This window comes from Harpia harpyja, chromosome 15 (assembly GCF_026419915.1).
Source record: "Harpia harpyja isolate bHarHar1 chromosome 15, bHarHar1 primary haplotype, whole genome shotgun sequence".
Taxonomy (NCBI): Eukaryota; Metazoa; Chordata; class Aves; order Accipitriformes; family Accipitridae; genus Harpia; species Harpia harpyja.
This window is the reverse complement of record NC_068954.1, coordinates 17,693,855-17,713,621: the sequence shown is the minus strand read 5'-3', so window position 1 is coordinate 17,713,621 and position 19,767 is coordinate 17,693,855.

Genomic DNA, 19,767 nt, shown 5'->3' with positions numbered 1-19,767 from the left:
CCCTGAACACAGTTGTTGCCAACAGCCCTGTTAACTGATTAGCTGAATACAGTAGATCGAGGGCACCCATACTCAACTACGGGATAACAAAATAGTTTTGGCAACAATCATATTTAAACACTGTAAAATCTTTTTGAGCAGGTGATGCATGAAAGTTGCAAATGCACCTATAGACACTTCCCCACGGGGAAGAAAAAAAAAAAGGGATCCAACACGAGATTGAACAGGACTCTCCCCTCTAGATGAGAGGTTTCCAAACCTGGCTTCGCTTGTGTATTGCCCTTAACACCACACGGACCAGCCCGCGCCATGAACGTGCACTGAAATGTCTCGATCGGATTTTCCGGGAACGTCTTTGTATTATAAAGCACGCAATGCACTGCTGGTGATACATATTACAACAGTTCAGAAATGGTCCGTCTCACACGCATGGGTGGTAGGAGTCCCCCGGGTCTATATACGCCAGGTAAGGGAAACGCAGAGAGCAGGCGGCTGGGTTTTGTTTCCCCTCCCCTGGGAAAACAGCACCGTGTCTATCGCACCAAAGAATATTCATAAGCCACTTAAAGGACGAGTGCCAATATTTTGAGAAAAACGCGACCGAGAAGGCCGACTCCGTACCTGCTCTGCAGGCGGGTGCCCCCGGGCGGGCCGGGCGGGAGGATGGAGGGCCACTGCCACCCTCTGGTCCGGGCGCAGAAAGCAGGAGCCGCTCGGGCGCGTCGCGCCGCGCTCGGCTGCTCTTCGCAGGGACGGGACAGGACGGGCTTCTCAGTCGCTCGGTGCTGTTCGCTTCAGCTGTAACGATCGGAGCACTCGTCTTCCACGGACTCCTTAAAATCGCGTTTTATAGCTGCATCTGGGAAACGATGTTTCAGCTACTTCAGCTCTGCTAGCTGGGAATTGCCCTCCGAAGAAGCAAAGTGGTTCGTCAAAGTCTGAAGAAAGAGTTGCATTAAAACAATAAACACTTCGCTTGTACCGTTACGGGAAAAGCACCGTTTGATTAGCACTAGAGTTTGTATTTGACTCTGGCAAGTAAAACACGGTCTCTAAACAATCTTGTACGTGCTAAGGATTCTCCTATGCAACAGTTTGCAGACTGGCTCAATTCATGTGATGTGGAAAAGATGTAAAATCATTTACTAATGAGAAACACCATATTTCTGAGTAAGCATCTCTTCCTGCCTACCACTGTCCTCGCTTACTTACACGCAACAAGAAATGATTTACACAGCTTTTACTAGAAGCTGTAAGGAAGAGGGGTAACAGAATGCAACTGTTGCCTGACAAAAGATGGAATAAACTACATGAACGCTGGTACCAAACTTTGTTCAGAAAAAGGTTCTCACAAATGTACTCCTTAAAACTACTATTTTGCAAAAGGATCAGTATTTTCTGATTCTACAGATAAATGAAAATGTGTGATCTTTGAAATCCCATTTCTTTTATCCACATTACCATTTCCCTCTCTAGAACAGCCATCCAAGTTATCATAATTCTGAAGTGTAAGAGCCAAATGCAAACACTATTTCAATAAAACAAAGCTTATATTGCACAGCAATAGTCACTGATTGTGTGAGCCACTTGCTAAAGTAAATTGAAGGACGAAACAGAAGAAACAAACAAATGCAATTACTTTTGGAGTCAATCATACTGAGAGGAATTCATATTTCAGTTGGTTGCTTGCCTTTAAAAACATTAAAAATGAGGGGACACAGGACAAAGACTGTAAATAGGGCCAAAAAAGAAAAATGAATTGCACAGAAAGTGCTGCAGTGGACTTACTGCTGCTGGCTGCCCTAGAAGATAGCCCTTTACTTGCTGTCTATCCTCACAAGAACATGATGAATAGACAATACGACATTATATGAAGTTACAGGACCTATCCAGATTTGAAACAATTAAACTAACTACATTACTTGCCAAAAAGAGTACGTCGTTATAATTTCCAGTAAATATCCCCACAAATTACACCATGTCTGTGGCGAACAGTTTTATGAATAGATCAGGTATTTCCACTTAAGAGCTGGCTCAAGCTCTTAGTTTTAAGTTTTACTACTGATGGCAGAACTTCAAAAGCTCACACAAAGCTCTTTTTTTTTTTTTTAAACAGAACTGGACTGTAAATCTGTTGAATTTCTCTTTCATTTGGAAGTGAACAAATTATTTCGATGCTTACCATCTTGCATTTGAGCAGACATAGAACCAGCAGTATTGCCTCACTGAAGCCCACCTCATGCAGCCCTCTCGCTGACAGCTGCAGTAGCCGATGCCTAGGGAAGAGCGTAAGACCAGCATTAGGTGATACTTCCTCCATGTACTCTCAGCATCTCATGTCTCTGAGAACAGCCTTCCTGATATTTTTGGCATGTAAATTCACTTTATTGTACTGTTTGTTAATACAGAACTTGAATATCCTGAGTTATACCTTTCATCTTATTTTTTTCTCATCCTGAGAAGTGGCATAGTGGTCTGAAAGGGGGGAGACAGGGCAGGAAGAAAAGGGGAGGACAGAGATAACGTAAGACTAAGTATCGCCCGCATGTAAGACTGGCCAAGATCAAAGCAGCATATCTTGCCCTAAAAAAGCAATGAGTTTGTGTTTTCAGTCTTATGCAATTTTCTTTCACCTGGAGAGCCCAATCTCCTGCCCAGACCAACCATCTCACTCAAGCATAATGTTTCTTACGCCCCACAGAACGGAATTGGTTTCACTACATCTGATACCAGCACCCCAGGGAAATGCAATGTACTAGACAACCTCTGGAAGTGTCCTTCAGCCATATTTTCTGTAAACCTCATGCTCATCCACAAGCTCTATGTGATCTTTTAGAAATTTGTGCAGTACTTAAAGAGAAGGAATGTGATTATTGTCTACTGAAACCAATGTAGAGAGCAGACAATACAGGAGAGCTTGTGCTCACAACAGATGCTGGTGCTGAGATTTCTGCTGTGTTCAGACCAGTAGCTTCATACCCAGCTGTAACATATTAATGCACCCTAGAAAAGACATAAACTTGTACAGCATCAGAAAGGCACAGAGACTTACCTCATTCGAAATGGGACAAAAAGTTACTCATGGACATTGTTATGCAGGACATTAACTACAAGAGATGTGGAAGACGACAGAAGATACCTTCCTTGCATTTGTCAAGCATAGGAGAGATCTGCTCCCAGAGCAAGAGTATGCAAAAAAAGACCAAGAGTATGAACATGTAAAAATTTTTTTAACTTCAGATTCAGTGTCAACAGGAGTTAATATACAGGAATAACATGATGGGAAGGCTATTTCAGAAAAACTAGTTAAGCTACATTTCACAACTTCTTGGAAAAGTATCTCACTTGTGCTTTTGTATTTCTGCTCATAAATATATGAAAAATCTGTGCCTCTACTAGGGCTTTGCTTTTTTTAATTAAAAAGTTTGTGTAAAACACATTAAGTAAACCTCCCATTAGTACTTTTCAAAAGATGTAACAGTTAGAAGGCTGAGTAAATTACATGCCAAACCTATAAACTCAGCCTAGCTCTTGTTAAAAAGCTGGTTTACTGCACATAGATGTTTCCACCCAACAGATACGAAGTAAGGTGCTACACATGTGGACTCATGCTGTTTACTAATCCTTACTTACTCCCGTTTTGCTCAGATTATCCCATCATTGTTCTTACCACTCTTACAGAAAAAGTTAGACCTCATCCTGTAAAAATTCATGGTACCTATAAAATTAAATTTCTAAATTCCACTGTAAATCTGCTTCTTCAGTCATTCAAAAATTCTAAGAGTTCCTTGGAGATTGAACTTTTTGACTGAATTTGTTTGATTCATGCACCTACCTAAGGATCTTTCTATCCTTCCAATCTAAACCTAATTTAGAAAAAAAAACATGCTTAGAGGGAAAAAAGCTTAACTGTTTAGAAGTTTGGACCTTAGTTATATAACTAAAAACTGTGTATGTTATATACATACCACATCCGACATGCAATTAGCAGTTTATTGACAGCATGATGAAAACTCTCATAATCTGAATATCTGAAACAGGTTGTCACTAATATTGAATGGTATGTTATTTTTTGGCAGCTTTGAGTACTTACTATTATTTTTATTACTATTTTAGGGGGCTCTGAGCTTAGCAATATTGTCCAAAAAGATAAAAGAAAGGTGGATGAACAGGACTTGCCAGGGGAAAGGAAGCACTTACAGAGAGATATCCAAAGGCAGAAACATATACCTGGACTATGACAGACCTGGAAGAAAGCAGATTTCTGAGTTATGAGCCTAAAAATAACTGAAATCTTTCAAGTGGAAAAAGAAACTCAGAGTGACAAAATGAAGTAAGTACTTTAGGATTTATTGGAGTTCCATGGGAAAATGTGAAGTGGCAACAACCTGTCACAAGACAATGGAAATGCGACTAAAAGTGGAAGAACAAGACAAAGGATACACAGGACAGAAAGAATGAGTGATATGGTACTCCTTCCCCCTCTGAACAAAATCACTGATTCTGCCAAGGGAAGGGAAGTAAAGCAGGTTTTATGCAAAGAATCACAGGTAATGAAAAAGTGGAAAATACAATGAATGAGACAAAGAAGAACTGTCCAGCTAAGAAAGAGGCAGAAGAAAGTATTTTTGCAATGTAGAAAGTGAGTGCAGTCACAAATTCTACAAGAAAAAAATCAGAGATGTTAGAACAAAGGTATGGAAAACTTACTTGTCCTGTGAACTAAGGAAGGGGATGGGCAGATTTATCCTCCAGCCTCACTGAAGAGTTTTAACAAGGAGCTAAAAAAACCCTATTGTAATTCCACAGTATTTACAAATATAAAATGCTAGTTCCAGCTGGCCTTGAACCTCAGTCAGAATGTAAATGATTTTTTTTTTTTTTCCATTTTGTAGATTATTCACACTGAATAACCTGTGGAAGATAAACTGGGATTTTAGCCCTTGATTCTTATGCCTGCCATAATTGACCAAATTTAACATTTTTTTAAGGAAAAATAAGATAATTACCTGTAAAAGTATTTCTTAAAAACTTCCTTTTGCAGGTTTATTTGCTAGGAAAATTATAAATGCATCGTCTTCAGTAACTAAATTCCTGCCAAGCACACTGTAACAACAAAATATTATCATAGGAAGCATGTAATTCAATTAAAACGGAGAAGAAAAAATACATCAACTTTGACAACTTATTTTTTTAGGTTCCACAGTTGGGTTCATTGAATAGTGTTATTTCTGATGAAATCCTATGTATTTAGAACACCCATGACCTCATATATTTTTTCAGGGGTTTATCAGTAAAGATGTAAATAATAAGTAATTAGGAGATTTTTTTTTTTACACTGTTTAAGTAAGGAAGAAAAAGTTGGGTTTTTTTCCTTCAGATCTATATGCAGCAAAGGATAAAAAGGACTACTGTTACATCAAAAATAATAGACGCGATGAGCAGATGACAAAGAGCCAAGGAGGACTGACACTAAAACCAAGAGTTCTGTGATCTAAATTTCTCTATCAGTCAGATCCGCCAATGAAAGTCGTTCACTAAGAAACAGTAACAGCAGGTTCTTTTGATACACAATTTTCAGGTTTACAAAGGGGGGGCATTAATTCATGCAGCAACCCAAATGTTAGAGATGGAGCGGATGCGAAGATGCAGCATTTTTCCAAACCTGAAAAAGGATACATCTGTAGTACAACTGGGAAGCATGACTGCAGTATGTGAAAATGAGCCTAAGCAAGCTTTCATCCTGTTAGGTTGGGTACCAACACCAGAGAAGACTGTCCAGTACAGACTTCAAGTAGGAGACAGCCATGGAAAATACACAACGCTGTACTGACTTCTAAATCTTCACAACCTGACTGGCCTTGATGCTTCAGACAGCTTACCTGCATGAGCTGACCTAACACCATCAGACTACAGTATAGACATACCCAAAAGCAAATGCCTTAAGGCTTCAGTGGACGTATACTTGGAACAATTACTTCACATAATCAATTACCGGATATCTATCCTTATCTCTGAGACACTGTCACATTGAAATGTAGGACCTAAAGGTAAACATAAGTTAACTGTGTGGCAATTTGATGTGAGTCATAACAGAAGAAGGTCTCAAAGAACAGTTGCAAAGATACCTTCAGATAGAGACATGTCTTTAAGTAACTATTTCACCAACCAGGCATTTACAGACATTCTTCAATCTCCTGAAAAGGAAAAAAAAGCTTTATAAATGTAATCAATTTCAAGTTTTAAAAGTACTAGTTTACTACCTCTTAGTCTCTGAACTACTGCTGAAATGTATTTTTAAGTTTTTTGATCAACTGATGGCTTCCACACGTTTCTTAAGCACTTAATTACAAGTCAGGAAAGAAAGTCCATTTCATTTGATGCCTATAAAGTTGGTGAATGATTTAAGGTGTGCATGAAAACACTTGAAAGCTACAAACATTTCTTACCTTTCCTTCAAAGTTCTGGTGTTTAAGCAGCTCAAACAAGTAATTTATCAGCTGTTGAAGGTGATGAAACAGGGCTTCACTGATGTGGGGGAAAATAACGATCTCGTGGTTAGGACTTTGAACTGGGAGTTATGAGACGTAGCTCTTAGTCCCAATTTCCCACGGACTTTGTACATGACCTCTGCAAGTCATTTTACTCCTCCTTGTTTCTATGCATCTGTAAAAATGGGAAATTCAGTTCTCTCTCTCAGGAATTCTTATGAACCAGCATGTCCAAAATAGTATGATACTGGGCTACCTTTGTAATACTAAACAACGGCAACAACATTCTTGGGCATTAAACTTGGTCATTTATGACGTGAAATTGTACCTGCCACATGCTCAAACAATTGCCAGTCATGACTTGCGAGTTACATTGCCTAGAAGGCCTCCCAGAGTAACCACTGCTTTTAGTATTATGTTTTAAAGAGAGTATCGGTATCAATAGGAGAGATTCAATTGCAATAGGCCAAACAATGATCCTTTTCCTGTTGGAAGTGTTAATGTAGATTCAAGCCCTAGTTTTGCTTACGTTACTAAGTAAAAAAGAGCCAGGGAGAAAGCAAAAGCACTGGGCACCCACAGATCTCTGTGTAAGGAAAAAGCCATTTCTTTGGGCCTGAGTGTAGATCAGGTAATGTGATTTTATGTAGATTACATTTTGCTTAAACATGCACGTTAGATACACATTCTCTCTCCTTTCTTACCATCCTATAATAGTATAAAGATGATTTAAATTTAGCAGACCCTTGAGGAATTGAACAACATAATGTAAACAGTGAAGAGACAATTAAGCAAGAGCCTGAATGATACTGTGACAAAGGAGAGACAGCACATTGAAGTGCAAAATTCTGTAAGAAGTTAAAAAGAAACAGCAAACCATTTTACTTGGACTCTTCCAAGATGCATACATTTAAATATTGATGTTAATAACATTGTAACACGGAAGCAAAAACCCAACATGAAGATAGGCTGGGTGTAAGGTCATTGTGCAAAATACAGGAATCACACTTGTGACTGGAAGCCTGGCTGTCAAGGGCATGAACAAGAACCTATTAATCCGATAAGCCAAATATACTGGTTTGCTCCTCTGTTTGAGCTGGCATCCACTGTACCCCACACAATTGGAATGGTCTGGGGTTTCCCCTGTTACTGTTGCCACTACCTCTTTGCCTCCAACCAGCTTTGTGTCCCCTGGCACTTTCTATTTCTAGATTTGAAGTGTGACCTTTTGCATTTGAACTTCTATTTCCGCTCCTCTGAGGGGGAATTTTGCAACTCTTGCTCTTTCACAGGTATGTGCACCCAGGCCTACTCCATCAGTGAATTTCCCAGGAAAATAAATGGTTTGGCACATGCTGTTTTTCCTTTGGGAGTCCCATTGGTGGTGAATGAAGTGACAACTGCTGCTTGAAACAAATTCCTGTGCATTTTGCTATGTAAAACTATGTCATCTTATGATTCTTCTCATTCACTTATATTACTCTCAGGCACTCCCAGTGAATGAAATTCCACAACTTCCCTATGTAACACTGATATTACTTTATTAGAAAGTTTTTATTTTCAGAATATCAGTTTTTTTCTACCACAAATTAGAAGCTGATTACTTTGTGTTCCACTGATGGAGCTTCTTATAATCTTTCTGTAATAGTATTTTACGTATCAATAAACTATGTCCATTCAGCCTTCCTTCTTTTAAACTCAACAAATCCAACTCTTTCAATAATACATATCTTTAAGTCATGTTTCTAAACGTTTTTGCCATTCTCCTCCAGTTGCTTATTAAAGGTGCTCAGGTCTGGACACAGTACACCTTCAGCAGCAGGGCATACCTCCCCTGGATTGTATGATACTCCTATTAATACATCCCTCAGAGATTTCCTTTTCTTCCCTCTACCTTCAACAGTATCACTTACCTTGTCAGCTTAGTACTGGTTTACTAGCCACACTAAAACCCCATCACCTTCTGCAGTATTTCAGTGGGTTATACTCCATTTTATATTTGTGCATTTGATTTTGCTTTCATAACTGCAATACTTTATACTTGCCTTTATTGAATGACATCATGTTAATTTACAGTCCTCTATGTATCAAGTAATTCTGTCCTTTGGGATAAGGCAGGTTCAGACAAGAGTAAACTTTGAAATTCCACCAATAAGGTTGCTAATAAAAATACTGAATAAAAATGGACCAGAGAGACCCCCATGTGACCCTACTTTGACATGAAATAATTGATAATCACTCCAAGTCTACTTTTTCAAGCAGTCTGCTTTCACTTCATTATGTGATTTGCTTAAGCTTCAATGATAAAAGTCTTACTGAAGTCAAACATATCACATCTGCTGTATCCATCTTCTGCAGGCCAGTTACTCAGCCAAAGGAGGAAATTCAAGCAATTTGATAAGGGTCTTTCCTGAAAACTCCATATTGACTTTCATACTTGAAGTTTAAACACCTGATGAATAATAAAAGCTTGATGAATAAAGTTCTTGCGGATATCAAAGTAAAGATGATTTGTAATTACCCAGGCCCTCCCTCTTTCCCCTAAATATGGTTCCAGGTAGTCCTCTCCTATCTTCTAATAGCCAATATCTCCATGATACAGCTGTCTCTCCTCTTCTCCAAGAAAACTGATCATGGTCTTATAGATTGTTTTGACTGGATCCTTAGCTTCAACAGGAAGCAGAGCTAGGCCATACTGATGTGAGCCAGTCACTGAAAGAAAAACAAATACACTTACATTAGAATCATATAATGGTTTGGGTTAGAAGGGACCTTAAAGATCACCTAGTTCCAAACCCCCTGCCATGGGCAGGGCACCTTCCACTAGACCAGGTTGCTCAAAGCCCCATCCAACCTGGACTTGAACACTGCCAGGGATGGGGCATCCACAGCCTCTCTGGGCAACCTGTTCCAGTGCCTTGCCACCCTCACAGTGAAGGATTTCTTCTTCCTAATACCTAATCTAAATCTACCCTCTTTCAGGTTAAAACTCTTACTCCTTGTCCTATCACTACAGTCCCTGTTAAAGAGTCCCTCCTCATCTTTCCTGTAGGCCCCCTTTAGGTACTGGAAGGCCACTATAAGGTGTCCCCGGAGCCTTCTCTTCTCCAGGCTGAACAACCCCAACTCTCTCAGCCCGTCTTCATAGGAGAGGTGCTCCAGCCTTCTGACCATCTTTGTGGCCCTCCTCTAGACTTGCTCTAACAGGTCCATGTCCTTCTTATGTTGGGGTCCCCAGAGCTAAACGCAGTACTCCAGGTGGGGTCTCATGAGAGCAGAGTAGAGGGGCAGAATCACCTCTCTTGACCTCCTAGTTACACTTCTTTTGATGCAGCCCAGAATGTGATTGGCTTCCTGGGCTGTGAGTGCACATTGCTGGCTCATATTCAGTTTTTCATCCAGTAATACCCCCAAGTCCTTCTCCAAGTCCTCATACTAAGACTGACAGATCAACCTTACAAGCTTAGTGTAAGATAAGATACCACCTAGATACCTGTGTGATGGCATAACTCTTGCTGAATCTCGGCTTTAAGCAGAGAAGAGCTTGACAACTATCTACAGTGGAGACTCTCCTCAAGGGTTGCCGGAGTTGTGATGAAGTGTGCCACTATGACTGAGCAGGTTCCACCGTAGACATGTCATGTATCATTATTCTGTTTAGCAGCCTTTTCAGATAGCTTTGCTCAGCTATTAACATGATCCTGATTTGATCCTGTGAAGACAAAAACACCCCCTTCTTAACATCAAGGTCATGGAATAATGGCCTAGGTATGGGAGGCTGCATGAAAATTACGTTCCCTAGTTAAAATAGAATCACTTGGGAAGAGGGAAAGCTATAGGACTTCATGGATGCTTTATCCAAAAAAGTGAAAGTGGCAGAGAGAGTCCTGAGTGTGGATTTCACCTGCTCTCCTGAACAATGTAACAACCTGAAAAGAAACGTGATCGTGAATGGTACTGTTGTAAACACCACCGAGGTTCTGTCTTGCAGTCCTAGTCCTGATCATTACCTGCTTTGTCCCTGTTGGTCTTCCACACTGCAAACAATTTAATTAAACCTAGAGAACTTTCGAGAATACTGAATGAACACGTGTGGCTGGTGCACCAAGACAACTTTGCCAAGTGAATGTGGAGCAAACTACGGGATGGCTGAGCTGCTTTAGCTCCAACAGAAAGTCCAAAGACTAGACCTTCAGCCAAGAGAGAGAACAGACAGAAGGCTTTGTAGATAACTCTCACAGAGCTCTTTATGCTCTTGATAAGGATCTCTCCAGTAGCATAGGAACATCAGTACTCTAACACTGACAGACATCCAGTATTCACATTGAAATAGGAAGGCTGAGTGGACTAGGATAGGTAAAGAATTTTTCATAGAATCATTTCGGTTGGAAAAGACCTTCAAGATCATCGAGTCCAACCATCAACCATGCCCACTAAACCATGCCCTGGAGTACCCTGTCCACTTGCTTTTTGAATACCTCCAGGGATGGTGACTCAACCACTTCCCTGGGCAGCCCATTCCAATGTTTGACAGCCCTCTCAGTAAAAAAATTTTTCCTAGTATCTAACCTAAATCTCCCTTGCCTCAACTTGAGGCCATTTCTTCTTGTCCTATCTCCAGCCTCCTGACAGAAGAGACCAACACCCACCTCACTACAACCCCCTTTCAGGTAGTTGTAGAGAGCGATAAGGTCTCCCCTCAGCCTCCTCTTCTCTAGACTGAACAGCCCCAGCTCCCTCAGCCGCTCCTCATAAGACTTGTGCTCCAGGCCCCTCACCAGCTCGGTTGCCCTTCTCTGGACACGCTCCAGCACCTCAATGTCTTTCCTGTAGTGAGGGGCCCAAAACTGAACACAGCACTCGAGGTGCGGCCTCACCAGTGCCCAGTACAGGGGGATGATCACTTCCCTGTTCCTGCTGGCCACACTATTTCTGATACAGGCCAGGATGCCGTTGGCCTTCTTGGCCACCTGGGCACACTGCTGGCTCATATTCAGCCGGCTGTCAACCAGCACCCCCAGGTCTTTCTCTGCTGGGCAGCTTTCCAGCCACTCTTCCCCAAGCCTGTAGCGCTGCATGGGGTTGCCGTGACCGAAGTGCAGGACCCGGCACTTGGCCTTGTTGAACTTCATACGATTGGCCTCAGCCCATCGATCCAGCCTGTCCGGATCTCTCTGTAGATCCTCCCTACCCTCAAGCAGATCGACCCTGCCTCCCAACTTGGTGTCATCTGCAAACTTGCTGAGGGTGCACTCAATCCCCTCATCCAAATCATCGATAAAGATATTAAACAGAACAGGGCCCAACACCGAGCCCTGGGGAACACCACTCGTGACCCGCCGCCAACTGGATTTCACCCCATTCACCACAACCCTCTGGGCTCGGCCATCCAGCCAGTTTTTCACCCAGTGAATAGTGCACTTATCCAGGCCACGAGACGCCAGCTTCTCAAGGAGTATGCCATGAGAGACAGTGTCAAAGGCCTTGCTGAAGTCAGAGACCAGAAAGAGATGTTATTTTGAGATTTGTTACTGACAGAGCAAAAAATCCTGACAATGTGATATAAGAAATCCCACAAATGTGCATACTGCATTTCTGATCATAGACCTAGAAACATAGTGGACAGGGATTAAGGTTAAGGACACTTTAGGAGCAGAAAGCTCTGCTTCTTACATTAAAGACAAAAAAATATGTATTGAAATAAATCAGGATATATATATATATGCACGCAAAATCAGGACAGAGAAATTAGGATTCTGTTCCTCAAGTCATCCACCACATATTTAAAGCACTCAGAAGAGTAATGGGCAGATGAATATGGTGCTTAACATATCAAAACCAAGGACTTCTGGACTGTGAGGAGTAGACCTTGTGCCAGACTATACATTGATACAATACATTACTTTGGTGTTGTCAGTTGCGACTTGAACATGCCTTCTCTGAATGTGAACAAGAAATGCCCAGTACGTGTTTCAGACATAAGTTTTGAGATACTGATGAGCAGAATTTCCTCCTCTTGAGTCTGAGCATGTCTCTGAGAAATGATATGTTATGGTCTTGTAATGAACATATATAGGAGGAGACGACTTTTTGCATAAAGTGGCTGAGTTTCACTACCATAGTCAGGGATTTCTTAACTTCTATAAGCATGCCATGGGATTATGCAGTTCACAGCTAGACCTCAGAATAGGTGGTGATAGGTAGAAAAAAAAAACCCACAGAACACAAACACAAAAGCTCGAAGGTTGTTTTTCCAGGTATTACAGAAAGACTAGAAAGGAGCTTATCATAGTAGGAGGATGAGTGTCCAACTACTTTACCTAACTTTTCACAGCCTGAAATGAATCGTGAGGAGAAAAAACTCTGATAGGTTTCTTTCCTCCCTGCCCTCCCTTGAACTCCAGGGGATATTTAAATACAGGTGATTTTTTTTTGTCTGCTGGCCCTTGAATTTAAAAAAAAAAAATTAAGAACCATAAAGTAGTTTATAGAACCTGAGCAAACTGGTCTCATAATATGTTTTTAGAAGCCAGTCATTCAGGCAAAGGAGTCCTGGTCCATCTCAGATGAGCTATCATCACTGTTGGGTCTTTGCTAAAAAAGAACTAGTCCAAGCAAAAGTAATTTGCATTTTTTTCTGAAAGTCCAAATATTTTCAAGGACGAGAATAAAATAACAGTCTCCTTCCTATACTGGAAAATAATGGAAGTGGGACTACTTTCCTGAATTTGAATTTTAAGCATAAATGCCTTCTCTTGCAAATCTAGGATGAATCACCACTGTACGTTCTGCTTGGAAGTAAAGCGTGTGTACTGTAAATGTAGAAAAATGAGTTCTATGGGTCCGAGTATTGCAAAGAACCTATCAGGTGCTTAAAGAAATTACCGTACAGAGAGGCCTGAAAGTTGATGTGAAGACTGTGGGACAAAGAAAAAAAAAAAAAAATTATTGAACACTGTAGCCATGGACTACAAAATTAAAGACTCCAGTTCATATTAGCATATAAAAAGATCTGATGAAACTGAGCTAGTCTGTCATCAGATGGAAGAGAGGCAGAAGGTAGCACAGATGGTGAAAACAGAGGAAATTATTCATGGTTCCTCATCACACCTTGAAAGGAGCTACTGAAAAGATGATGTTGAAAATTAAGACCAGAAGGCATTCAGGAACAACAAAACCTCTAAGCCCTCCTTTATATTCCAAAGGTGTAAATATGTCCTGAGGTTAAATAGGCTTATGGTTTGAGGATTTGTCTTTTATAGAAAATGAAAAAATCAACGTTTCTTTTTATCTTTCAGAGTAAAAATACCTGAACACCAAAGGTTGGCTCTTGAGTCTTTAAACAAATGTAGAACCTCATAAATCCTGGCATATTAGATCAACACCCATGAACATAAGTTTTCAAAGTTTGTCTTTCGTCAGATTACTTCAAAGCAAGAGCTAAAATGTCCTGTACATTACGTTATTTGCAGTGCCATTCAGACCTGCAGCACCAAGCATAACTTACAGAGGTCCATGAGGAAAATTAACCCTTCCTGAGTGCAGCCCTAAAGTTCTTCTAGAGTCTTGACAGACAACTTACAAAGCAGATGAGCTGACAACTGTGCTTACCTTATGAGCAAGCATTGCCTGATTATTTATCAGGAAGAGTTGTAAGGAAACCAAGCAGCAGATTTTTCCCCCACTAAATAAAGTCTGAAGGTTCTTTCCATTGGTAGATATAAACTAGTGCACTTTTTTTAGATGTGTCCATTACTACCCATAACAAAGACATCAGATAAAATGTATTTTAAAACCAGTTTTGTGGACTGTGGATATGTATATCCTGTGAATTTTCCAGGACATGAGGAAGAGGATGGAGAGATATGAAGAAGATTGATTGTAGAACCTAGACCCCACCTAGGCTGTAAAACCTTCCTAGGGTAAAAAAAAAACAAACCGGGCCAAACAAAAATCCCCATCCAAGCAAAAAACACCACCACCACAGTAGAACAGCATTTTCTGCCATTGTTGAAGTGGGAAAAATTGCAGCATACAGCAGTTCTGAGGCTATGATGAAAAAGTTGAAGAGAAGTTAAGTTACACTGTCAGCAACCAAAGCCCCAACTACCAGTTAGTTGGTGGGGCAGAACTGAAACAGTTCCAGGTATTCTACACAATGTACTCATGCACTGAACATGGTGAGTGGGGGCAAGACAGGACATAAGCATGTCCAGTAAGAACAAGGGAAAGCAAATATATTTAGTCCCAAATGCCAAAGGCATTGAAAGTTAGAATCTTAACTTTTTGCCGAAAGGAGAGGACCACAATCAAATAGGAAACATAAAGAGGATGGAAAACAAAAATGCTGAGCAATGACAGAAAGCTAACTTAATAGCAATCTTCAGTTTAGATTTCAGGACTTCTCATGGTTTAAATGAACATAAAGGGGGCCTCTGATATCAAGAAAAGTCCAACTTGACTGGCAGATGAAAGCTCAGGACTCAATTCTTGACTCTCCTAGAAAATATGTATAATTCTGTATTCTACCATTGCTGAGGTGGGAAAGGATTCTTCTGGTGTCCAAAATGAGGCTAGCAAAATTTTGCTGCCTCTCAAAAGCACTATGACAAATTCAGAAAGATTTGAAGGTGCCATGATATGTAAACAGATTCAAGAATATGTATTGCCTTTAGCCAAGCACAAACCTTCACATTACTTCAGAGAGGAGAAATATTAAAAAACAAAAAAGTTAAATCTCTGCTGATTGCTTCCCTGTAGTTTAATTAGTGAGGAAAGGCAGTAAGGCATCACAGAATTTCCATTTTAGTTTTACTGTTCCCCACAGTCAGTATTTTATGCCTGTTTTTTTATTTCTAGGTTCCAGGGACACATAGAAACCATTCAAACCTTGTTCTTTTGTTTTCTATCATGAGAAATCCTGGACACAAATAAAATCTTATAATGGACCACTATTATTCCTCTCCTCCCCTTTCCTTTCATAAACAATAAACACACTGTACTCAAGTAACGACATACAGACACTCTGGTTTACTTACAAAGATAATTCTGCAGTCCAGGTTACTTCTATAAGAAGCAATGAGGATACATGATAACAGTACTCAGAAAGAAGACTTGAAACGTGGAAGAACCCTGTACACTGTGCTACGTAGTGGCAACACTAAGAATTCACATAACAAAAAGTATGCTCTGTTGCTAGAATCCCATCTTTAAAAGAAATATACACTAACTCTCAAATACAACCTTTTGTTACATAAAACCTCACACAGCCTCTCACCTATTTTTTTTTCCTAGAAAAGACCATGTTCTTCTAAAATATTCCAAGGGTTTTTTTTTTCCTTCCACTTCAGAAGAAGGTGACCCTAAAATATGATAAACTAACAGAAGGAAATTGGCCAACAGCATTTCTTTTAGAAGTTTATCCAGTGCCACTATCATAACAAAACATGCTTTGGGGAAAAAACACCACCTTTTAATGCTTTTTAAGGCCCAAACATTTGGTGTTGTGAGCATCAGTCTTATTAAGGAACTACATCGCTTATGACTGAGAAAACATTGCTAAAAAACCTGTAGCTCTGAGTCTTTCTGGAAGATGAGGCATAAATTTCTAAAACAAAACTTAACTAAAATACTAAGTCCATCACAGGAGTCAGACCTGCAACTGAAAATACAAATGTTAGACTTGAAGCTCAATAAAAGAAAACCTCCTCTATCATCAGTCTTATGTTTTACCACAAAATAACTGAATCATTACAGTGCCAGAAGCTGTGCTAAGTTGCAATGAATACACACCTCTATTAGAGAATTCCATGTGAAGACTTTAACAAAGCAATCATAAGCAACCTAAGCATAAGATCAATGAAATAAGCCAAGAAACATGCTACAGAAAAAAAAATAAATCAGCTTTTCATCAGCTTTAAATTGCATTTTGACTTCTATAACCTGCTTCCATTTGTTAAACAAAGGGCAGAACATACAGCATATTCAGCTTGCATGATAGACATCTTTAATGAAAAAGTTATCTGGATGTTAAACAGCTAAAATAATCTTTTTAACACTGTTTGATAGGTCTCCATGTGCCAATTAGCCTTCAGAAAATTCTAGTTCTCTTGGAAACATAAAGTATAAATAATATCAAACCATATTATTAAAATTTTTGAGCAACCACTTCCCTACTTTTTTTAGTCCTTTTTTTTGAAATTCAGAAACCTGTGAGAACGTGTCAAACTCATGAAACTGTTCTGTATTCCCATGGAGAAAGATTCTAAGTAAAATTATCCCCACCCCACCCTTATACTGATGAAATGGGCTGTAATAAAGATAACCGAAATCTAGAAAATATAATGCACAAGGCTAACAGAAAACTGTGTAAGGTTAGTACAGTCTTTCCAGTCTTCTCTGCTTAACTGGAATTTAAATTTTGCTCCAACTTCTCCCCACTACAGCTATTATTTGGCACAGAAAAGACCAAAATCCTCACAGCAGGCTTTATCTCACACTAATTAGCACACTGTATTTCTCCCACGTGTCTGAAAATTCACTACTAGGTATTAACACTTCTATTTTACCATAACTGTGGCTTTCAGTTAAGAGACCTCAAATATTCAGGTATTATTTTATTTGGCAATTTCTTAGTAATGTACTTAGAAACTTAAATAAACCTGTCACAGACGATAAAGCTATCTAGCACCAAGGCTATGGGGTTCAACATGCTGGACTATGGATAACTAGGATGCTATTGGGATCCTCTGCTTGTGTGTCTCGTGGCTGTACAAAGAACTTCCCATATTCTTACCATGAGGTCCAGAAAGCTTCCCACGAGAGTTGCAAAGGTAAAAAACAGGCTCCAAGGATTCTGTGGACAGAATTGAATAGCTGAACCCCAGGCCACAAGAGAAACCACCTATTTTCAGCCTACTGTATAAATCCGTGCTAAGTGTGTCCCAGGAAAGTTTCCCAAAGATTATATAAAGAAAAAATAAGAGAAGAAACAAAAAAATTAACAGTTTTTGAAAAGAAAACTTAAGAAAGCTAAGGACTAAAAACTTACTAACACCACATATATATTCTGCTGAATAGACAAAGTCACATAGAGTGATCAGATATCCCAAACCGACCAGGAAAGGCACAAAATGGAAACCTTATTCCAGAATCTCCAAGAATTTTACTAGACCATTATTTTGTTGCAAGTTTTATAAGTGGGATGTAAGAATTTCCCTCTCCCCCTTCATCATAAACTGTAATCCTGGAAAAAGCTGGCAAATAGCCACAAAAGTCTCACATAAATCCTGGAATGTTACTTGCATCCAATTTTTCCTTTAAAGAATGATTTATTTTCACCCTACTGTGCAAACATATCCAGGCATCGGAACACAAGGACAAGCCAAACTGTACTTTTCAGTTTCAGTTAGGCAAAGAAGTCATGGTTTCAAGTTCCTGTAGTGTTCAGTCATCCAAAATTGGAGTGGATACATAAACTCTCATTACAAGAGTTCTGGAAAGTGGTGAGTACCAGAAATAAGTTTGCAGTTGTCTTACTGTTTTATACTCTTCATTCATTTCCATTCTCTATGGAACTCTTGGGTTCCATGATTCCCACAAGTCACAGAGCTAACATTTAATATTTCAACACTGGAAGTTGTTTATGGTTTCTTAACTCCAAGAATTGTGCAACAAACTAAGCAAGCTTGTAACCATAGCAACTGTGGTAGAGAAAAAAAAACAAGTTTCAGCCATGAAACTGCAGTGTATTTCTAATTCTTGCAAATGGTATTCTTTCATATTCCACATGTAAAAAATTCATTAAACACGTACAGTAACTAACATATATATGTATTATGTACTAAAAGACACTTCTTACTACTGTGCTGTATTAAGTACTCCATTCCTCTCTTCTCTTTTCCTCTCTCCCTTTACCAGAGTACTACACTTTCTTCTGTTTGCTTATGAACACCTGTATAAAAAAATTAAAAAGATGCTTCAATAGAGAAGAAAAATGCACTCTGCCTAGTTATTTTTATGCAAGTAGATTCTAAGTGTCAGTTATATTTACTATCCTATTAACAAACAGCTTTTGTAGCATACTGTCCTTGGAACTGGCTAGGAAGCATTCATATTTTGCTGATTCTAGGAGGTTCGCTAGGAAGGCATTAAATAACAAGCCCATGAACACATCTGATTATATGAAGTACAGCATGCATTACTATATAATGTAGTTAAAGCAGTTAAAGGAAGCAGGACTGAACCACTGTTTGGAACTGAAATGATTTTAGGTACCCATATGCCAGGCGGGGCATGGATCTACCTACCCAGAGAGAGTATTACATTAAGCCCTGTACAATCTTACACAGACACTTTGCTTGTAACTATTGTTTCTTAGTGATGGTAAGCAGTTACACTGGTATTAATGAATACAAGATAGAAACACTGAAAAGTTCTGCACTCAACTACCTATTTCATCTCAATTTTGGTATTTTATGAAGACTTGAGGGATAAAACTTTCAGGAAGAAAAAAAATCTCAAAGCCATATGAACATTTAAAATTCATCCATTTGGATTATTTGAGGACGTTAACAGACAAAATGATTTGAAATAACTGGTAGCTGTCATCAATACTGTGAATATGTCTAAATGAAGAAGGCTACACTTCTCGTCCTCTCTTACAAAACAATGCTTATCTTTCTGTAAAAAGTTTTCATATCCCCAAAATTCCAGAAAGTGATTTTTTTTTGGTTTTTTTGGTTTCTTTTTTTTTAAATAGGAAGAACCTAAACCAAAAAACTGTTTCCAAAGATTCGGCAAAATATCATGAAACTACATAGGCTTTGGGGGCTTCTTATTTTGTTTTGGGAGGCTTTTTGGTTCAACTAATAATTTTTCTAATATAAAAAGATATGTGCACACAAGTTCCCAGTACTTCTGTAACACTCCCGTAAGTAAGTTTTAATTCAATCAAATAACACACCAATTTAACAGAATCCAGAAATGTACAGATCACATCTCCAGTCCTGTAAGTATGAAACGTCCATGGAATGAAAAAATAAAAGAGCCTAGATAAAGCCAGTTTTTCTCTGTTGACTCTGGCATAGAAAAGCATCCTCTTGATTTGGATAACAAACGCCATGACCACATGGTCCCACTGGAGGCATCTGTTTGGAGATGCACTAGGACAGAAACAAAGCTGCGCAGAACTACCAGCACATGTTAACTGCCACAAAGAGCAGGATTACTGCTTTGGACTAGCAGGAGGTGGCCACATCTCTGCAGCTCGCAGCAC